The sequence below is a fragment of the Epinephelus fuscoguttatus genome, linkage group LG3 (assembly GCF_011397635.1).
Source record: "Epinephelus fuscoguttatus linkage group LG3, E.fuscoguttatus.final_Chr_v1".
Taxonomy (NCBI): Eukaryota; Metazoa; Chordata; class Actinopteri; order Perciformes; family Serranidae; genus Epinephelus; species Epinephelus fuscoguttatus.
This window is the reverse complement of record NC_064754.1, coordinates 13,790,683-13,799,468: the sequence shown is the minus strand read 5'-3', so window position 1 is coordinate 13,799,468 and position 8,786 is coordinate 13,790,683.

The window sequence follows — 8,786 nt, the reverse complement described above, 5'->3', positions numbered from 1 at the left end:
TTAAACTATAAAGCATGATGGACGGACTAACCATTCATATAGATTCTTAGTCCTGAACTGTGCTTTCTGTACTGACATCAAGTGTGTTTCTTGTTTAACTGCAGAGACCAAAGCATGAACATCATTTTCTATGATGCAAGGTCAAGAATAATTTAAAAGCAGTGTATTCACACACAAAATAACATTGTGATAACCGTCACCCAGATAAACTCTTATCTCGGTGAGAAACCAGACCTAACAGATGAATGTGCAGAATGATAACCACACGCTGCTGTCCAAAATAATCAGAGAGTGCTGCAGGGAGGCATTTATTTGTACGGCACGGAAGTTAGCATCGCCTTGGTTCCCTCGTTAAAAAGCTGATGGGATTTTCCCACTGCATTTTAGATTACTGCAGAGAATAGCTGTGAGGCAAACAAAAGTTTATGATATTTATACGTTTTGTTCAGCAGGATAATCTTCACAGATGAACACCACTGTTATATTTTAAGCGTAAATGCAATCGCCATAAGTAAAAAGCTAACATTAGGCTATAAACAAACTACACCACGGTCACATGTCTTCAATGTTGCCACCACAGCGAGGCTGTAAAGCCACATTTGGCCTGATGACGCTCTGTTGTCAAATTTAGCCACTTGTTAGCAATCGCCTTTTCTCAAGATGAGGAGTGCTCCGTCTTTTAGGCAAGGAAACTATAAAAGAAGGAAAGGACATCAGTGACAGATTTCGAATTTTGCATTGCACTAAAGGGCCGTGGGCTGGATTAGAGCCTGTGCCGCTGCAGAGGACTCAGCCTACAGGGGTGCACACTCTACCAGGTGAGCTAGAGGTCACTTAACAAAGTTGTTCCTTGAACGACACACTGGTAGCCTCTGAGCAGCACAATAAATGAAATTATTGTTTTCTCTTTCTGTAGCTGGCTAACTTTTAATTTAAAAAGTAAAAGGCAGCATGGTTTTAATTAATGTATATAAACTTGCCACCACTTCTGACTGTAGTGTTGTGTATGTAGTTTGATCTTTTTACTCCTGCAATTTGATATTTTCTATTTTATTTTATTCCTGTATATTTCTTGTATATTGTAAATTTTAGTACTACTCATTTTTGTATATATTTCTATATTCTAATGTCCACATACTGGTTGATTACTTGCTGCTGTAACACACAAGTTTTGGATCAATAAAGTACTATCTTATCTTATCTTATCTTATCTTATCTTATCTTATCTTATCTTATCTTACTTACACAGTGGTAACATAACCAACGAAACAAGCCACAATTTAACTGTGTGTGTCTGCATGTGTGCATCATAGGTGTACTCTAGTACTTGTACAAATAGCACTGCGCCCTTGCCCATCAGCCACTGGTCTGATGATGCTAAGCCTCTGGGGGCACTGGACCATATTGAAGAATGAAGAATGGAAATTTGAACACTTCCAACACCAAAACGTTTCTTACTTTCCTGGACCTGAAGGTTTTTTCAGACAGCCTACATATTTTTCCAGGTGTTCTTCAGTCTGTATGTGAAAACCAGCTCCACCTTTTAGTCTGTTGACATTAGTTTCCACACATGCTGTTTATGAAAACATTGATACTTTGATAAACTGCCATCTGCTGTTGGGCAAATAAAATAGCCAGACAATATGGCACATGATGGCTTACTGTATTTACTGTTAGGGCTTTGGTAAGATTGGCACAGCTTTAATCAGATTTTACTGTATTATGAAAATACACCTGCCAGGGGGTTGGGTGTGTTAAATGTGGGCTTGTGAAACAAAGTTGAGACAAAGGCAGAACATAAATGCAGGAAAAAAGCACTGAAGCAAAGGAAATACCCTCTTCTCTTCTCTCAGCCAAACCCAGCCCCTCTACATGGAAACTCCTATTCTGCCAACTTTATCATGAGCAGTTAAACTGTCAAAAAGTACTGCACACACTAAACAAATATTCCATGTAATTAACCTTTGGGTGCGTTGATAGGAGGGTGGATTTCCCTGGGGGGGGCGGGGTTTAGATGGAAACAAGGTTGATAATGGTAACGTTATGGGCTGTGACACTAAAACGATGAGCCAAATGACATGAAAACACTTCGTAGAGACATTGAATATCATCATTCAGTAAATTAATGTATTGTAAATATACAAATATTGGTTATGCAGCAGAGTAGGGGTTTGTTCTGCTCATTAATTATCATGTGGCTGCATTCCATGATTACTGGGCAGTGTCCCTGTTGACTGGTGTGTATTTCAGGGACTGGCCACTGTTCCAACGGCCCAAAATTCCAAAGCCCACTGGACCGAAAGCCTGTTACACAAAAAACAAACACCCATTGCTCCAAAGTCCAGTTCCTTCAAAAAAAATAAAATAAAATAAACACACTCCCTGCAGTTAGAGAACCAAATCACCAGAAAAAAAGCTTTCCCTGTGGGACCCTGGGAATGTTATAGGTTTCCTTTTGAGAATATGAGCAGTGTGTGTTGTGTTCCGTTTGGCTGGCTTAATTGGTTGAATATCAGTAAAGATTCCCTGCTTCCCTTCACTGGTTCCTGTACAGCAGGGTCGGTCTTGTTTTCACTGTTATAATCATTAAACAGCAAAAGCAGCATGTGTATACATTCAGTAGGCTATATCATCAGTAGCTAGCTGGCTAACCCTACACTTTTCAGGGTTTGATTTTGGTTTTGGAACAGGGAAGAAACGTATATCTTTTTCCAACCTCGTAACGAGTATCATAAATACACGACGTACCCCAGACAAAACATTTAGCTCCAAATCCACAAAACCAGCCTGAAAATGAAGGAAATCTGAAACGATTGCCTTAGAGTCAATGGAGCACAGCTGTGTTGTTGTTGGACCCTGGTACGCTACGCTATGATTGGCCAGTCTGTGTCTAGGGGCGGGAATTAGCGAGGGGCCAATTTCAGTAATGGGAGAGTTAGCTAGTTGTTAACTTACTGAGACACAGGTTATTGACATATATATATTTTCCATTTTATTTTTAACTGACAGTAATATAGCTTTGACTCACTTTGAAATGCTGGTAAAAAGTGATGCAATCATGATCCGTCCATATCATTTATATATATAAACAAGTGGTCAACACATGTGATCAGGACACTTGTCAGTTCTCAGTAGGTGCTAAGACAATTTGTGGTAGTGATTGTACGTATCAATCAATCAATTGTATTTATAAAGCCCAATATCACAAATCACAATTTGCCTCACAGAGCTTTACAGCATACGACATCCCTCTGTCCTTAGGACCCTCACAGCGGATAAAGAAAAACTCCCCAGAAAAAAACCTTTAACGGGGAAAAAAACAGTAGAAACCTCAGGAAGAGCAACTGAGGAGGGATCCCTCTTCCAGGACGGACAGACGTGCAATAGATGTCGTACAGAACACTGATAAATTATCTAGCGCTTCTCAGTTAGCATATACCACGTCTGCCATCAGAGAATATACACATCATTATCAATAATACTGTCAAGTAAACAAATTACAGCTTGAGGTGTCTTTAATGCTCACATAGAACTAAATGTACACTAAAAGACTGTGAGACCAAGTGGTGCTCCTCTTCCCTACTGTGGCATGACTGTATAAAGTGTTGCATTTAAATACTGCTTGTGCTTTGGGCAAAAATAGTATCAATGCTCAATAACAGGCCAAAAAAAGAAAAAGTTTTCACCATTTTCCCAAAGGTTTGCTTTGGCAATGATGTAAGACAAACACAGTGACCAGGCGTCTCATTTATAACAATGAGAGGCCCGAAAGAGGCATATGCCACTTCCCATGCAAAGGTCATCATCTATATAAAGACCTGTTGGGAGAAACTTTGACCCATGCTTATGAACATTTTGGAGACAGGAAATTGGTGATGCAGATGGTGAGGTGGACGCCTGATTGTAGAAACTGTTGAATATGTTTTGGTGCTTGCCATTTTTGGTGTCATAACCCACGAGAAATGATTCATTTCACTATCGCAATTTGATCCATTCAGTGTGATTTCAAAAGTGAAGAAGAGTGAAAGTTTGCCACTTGGCTGGGTAAGTCTCTAATGTGGTCCCAATGATGCAGTAGATCCAGGCAAATTTACACCAGAGAAGTCAAATGTTTTTTTTTTTTTGCTTCATGCACCACTGAGCAACTTTCATAGGAATGAGCACAGCCCTGCCTCCAACTCTGTATCTAGTTCTCTTTATACATCTGTGGGGGTAACGTTTCCAAAAAGGCGTGGTAGCTAGCTATGTACGAAGATTCTTATCAAACATGACCATTTTTAATCCTGCTGTTACCTCCCTCTCAGTGACAGTTTGCCAGCTCCGAACCGTAGCTGGGAACATGCTGGTTTATTAACATGAATTTAGCTTAGCTCTTTATCGCCAATAACTAGTTTCTAGCGGTCTGGACCACTCTGCAGAAAGAAGGATGTCCAACAATGGTCTTACTGCAGTCTTCATGACAAAACAACAAACCTGACCTTTTCATGAGGTCTAACAGTAGCCCTGAGCTTATCCAGACACTTAATTCTTCTGACTATCATCACTCTTTGCCACCCGCCATCTTCACCATGACACCCCGAGAGAGCTGCTTCCCTTCACATACATGAAGCAGACCCTGGAGTACACGTCACACCCTCACAGGTTACCCACACGGCCCTTTAAGCGGAGAAAAGGTGAGCTGGTGACACTCCCTACAAATCTGTGATTGGTTGACAGAGGCTCCAACAAAGACAAACAGCTTCCAGTAAGACACTCAGTATTTGCTCACTTATCTCAGAGCCTTTGTTTGCATACATTTTACAGTTTCTCAAGGCTGAGAAGTTTCACTGTAACAGCCATGGGAAAAACTGCCTTACATCAACTTTATGGTTGCACTTTAACTCTATAAGTACCTCAGGTAAATAGGTGAGTCACAATGGCAGGAGCAGGTACTATTTAAAAATACTGTGATAGAGTTACACAAGAACACGAGAGCGTGAGAGCATTCAGAAAATGATGTTTTCAACCGACACACAGCACTTATGCACATTAGTGACTGGGCTGGAGGCATTTTTGGACGCAGTAAAAGATTTGCATATGCAAACTCTGCTTTGCATGGCAGGTAATCTGTATATCGTGATACTGCAGTATTACAAATGAAGGTCTTGTTCCTGTCTGGTTGTGTGAAAGGTAACGAAACTATAAATAAAATACGTTCTTCCTCTTTGTCTGACAGTGTAATGTGTGCACTCTGAGGTGCTGCTGTTTTCACTTGCAGGGTCTCACACTTAGTCATGGTCCCGCAAAAACCTCTGGATCATCACAAAGGGACACACACACACACATTTGCTGATCCGTCCCCACCCTTCCTCGTCGGCTCCTGCCACCAGCAGATAGAGAGATGTGCTTAATGATCCCAAATTGGTAAATTCTTTTGTTACAGATGCAATTTAAAATTAAAAGCTTTAAGAGAAACTTTGCAGTCATTCAAGGTTTAATAGATGATTCATCGAATGTCTGAATGTTGAACCAATAACTCCCCACACTCCTGTTTGTTGCCCTGCATTTGCTTACACAAAAATATTAACGCTGTTCACATCTGTTGACAGCAGAATATATATTCATATTCAAATATATATTCCTATTTGGTTACATCGATGCATGTGCTAGATAGTAATACTCACAGTAGAGGTGTTGTAGTTATTGTACCATCATCAGAGAGAAAGGAAAATGTGTTTTCAAAGATTTATACTTAAACACCTGCATACACACAGAGTACTCTCAAAAACAGACTTAACAGATGACACATGCAGTGGTTTGGACAAGTTCAGCCACCAGGGGGCGACAGAAACAGGCATATGGTTAACCTGTTCACAGATAGTTGTTACTCATTTATACATCCAGCTGTTAAAGAGCAACATTAGCATTATTTGGAGTGTTTGTGTCCACTTCATGAGTGGAAATTATGTCTCTTTAGCTGCTAAATGCCCCACTATGCTCTAGACTCTAACTCTGTCTGTCTGCTGTTTGCTGCTGAGCAGGGAGTGTACAGAGGGTAAATCATATATTTTTCTTTCAAAACATCTGCCTGCTGCAGCTGAAAACAACTTTATGAGATCAGCTGAGAGTGAACCAAAACGGTTTCTGCTGTCAGCTCAGTGAGGCAGGTTAGCTCTGTTCATTCAGCTTCTCAGGAGCTGCTGCTGACAGACAGTGTTTATGGAAGATGGAGTCAGGCTGGACTGGATGACAGAACGCTTACACACCGCTAACGTGTCACTTCCAAAGGAGATTCCCAGTAAGACTCAGCCATGCAAGCAGCCCTCTGCATCTAAACCCACAGGGCACTAACCTGTGGGTTAAGTCACCTGTGAGACTCTTGTACAGAACATATATAAAGCACGTTTTTTTTCTTGTACTACAACTTTATTCTCATAGTAAGACTCTTCCTCTTTTTTTGCTCCAAACTTGCCAAGATTTTTTTAACACAGTGAAAAACCAACGTACCCCTGCAGTCAGGGCAAAATTAGCTAATTTTTAAAATTAGTTCATTATATCTGCTAAAAGTGATGACTAGTCTGTTGTCATTTGCAGGTCATCAAATACAGACGCTTCATCACCCCCCTCAATGTGTGATATCGACACCAAAGATACCCTCTGGCACAGTTGATACCAACTGGTGGGTCGTGGTCCAAAAGTGGGTCACTGGTCCATTCTGCATGGACTGCGAGTTTGTAAAAAACACACCTTATATTTAAGTACAGTGAATTTCCATCATAAGCTTTTATTTTGAAGTGCTGTCTCCTGCCGTAGAGTGAGTGACTAATGGACAGCTACTTAACCGAGACAGTAAACGGGTCCAGATTTCTCCTTTGTCATTAGTTTGCTGTCTCGGTTAAGTAGCTGTCCATTAGTCACTCACTCTACGGCAGGAGACAGCACTTCAAAATAAAAGGAGAAATCTTGACGCCGTGGCTGGACCAGTTGGGAACCACTGCTCTAGCATCGTAATAGGACTCATCGGGCTTTCAACTAACTCCAATTTAAAGCCGTCTGTGGCAGTATTTGACACTGAGAGCAAATGACATGGTATAAAGAGTGAGAAAGTGTGCATAGGGTGAGAGGTCAGTAGGTCAAACAATACTGGACCTTTACCCAGGAAACAGAAGTTTGTGTCCCGTGTAAAACCAAAAGTCAAATTACAATATTTATGTTCGTTCGTTGCACACTGACATCCCTCACATGACCTAAAACATGATTTTTTTCCCTCTGAACCTAACCAAGTACTTCTGTTGCCTAAACCTAACCGCAGCAGTTACACAGCATTGACCACGTGTTACAATTTGTTTCAGCTGTGTGTCACATACACACTCTAAAGCAGTGGTTCCCGACTGGTGGCTCACAGTTCAGAAGTGGGTTGCGGTCCCATTCTAAATGGGCCGCAAGTGACTCACAAACATATCAAGTTTGTAAAAAAACACTTAGTTTTAAGTACAGTGAATTTCTGGCACAGGGTTTTTATTTTGAACTGCTGTTTCCTGCTGTAGAGTGAGTAACTAACAGACAGCTACTTGACAGAGACAGCAAATTAGCTCAATGACATGGCAAACCAAACCCGAGTGTGACGCTGAATATATTGAGCTGTGTGAACCTTGAACTAATGACTAGGGAGAAATCTGGAACTCGTGGCTGGACCAGTTGGGAACCACTGCGCTAAAGGATGCCCTGTGCATCGCTATCAGGCGCCAAGGGATGTGACCAAGCATCAATTTTTGATGACCTGGGAATGAGATGTGCAACAATACATTAATCTGGATTGATGTATCAATTTAATCATCAATGATCCATTATTGTCGATACGTATCATTTTTGAGATTTACCTTTACTTCAAAATTCCCATGGCGTGTTTGTTTCACCATTTATGTCCAAGTACACATCTTTCTTAGTATTAAGGGAGTGCTAGCAGCCTAATACCAGGCAGATTATGGTAAACAGCCAAGAAAAAGACAATGATATCGCCTTGTATTGATCGCAGGTCCCTTAATTTAATTGAAATGGCATCATGGTAGACATTGCAATATCAGCAAATGCTGTAACACTGCCCAAAGAACTGATATAATATCCCATTGTGAGCTTGTTTTTTCACACCCCTGCTGGGGATGAGTATGGGCTGGGTGATGCAGTTATCATCATTGCCGTGATTACAACACCTTCTCCTAAAATGACGACTCTATACTGACTGATGAACTCCAATGTTATCGTCAATATCATAGGATTACATAGTTTCTTATTTGTAACAGTAGCTAAACGCACAATTGTACTTAGACACTCACTCTGAGATCTAACAGGATGTGAGTCTTTTCTTTCCTATACACAATCTGAGCTCTCTCCATCTATTTCAACACAGCGATGTCTCTTCAAGGACAGAGACCACGTAAAGAATTTCTTACAGTGTGGACACCAGTACGGTTTTTCTCCTGTGTGGATCCGTAGGTGCTGGTTGTAACTCCCTGGCTGACTGAAGCCTTTACCACACTGCTCACACCAGTATGGTTTCTCCCCAGTGTGCACACGAAGGTGTCGGACGTAGCTTCCTAGCCGATTGAAACTTTTCCCACACTGATCACACCAGTTCGATTTCTCTCCAGTGTGGACGCGCTGGTGCTGCTTGTAATTGCTCGAGCGACTGAAACTCTTCCCACACTGCTCACACTGATACGGCTTCTCTCCAGTGTGGATACGCAGGTGCTGGTTATAAGTGCTGAACTGAGTGAATCTCTTCCCACAGTAGTCACAACAATAAGGTT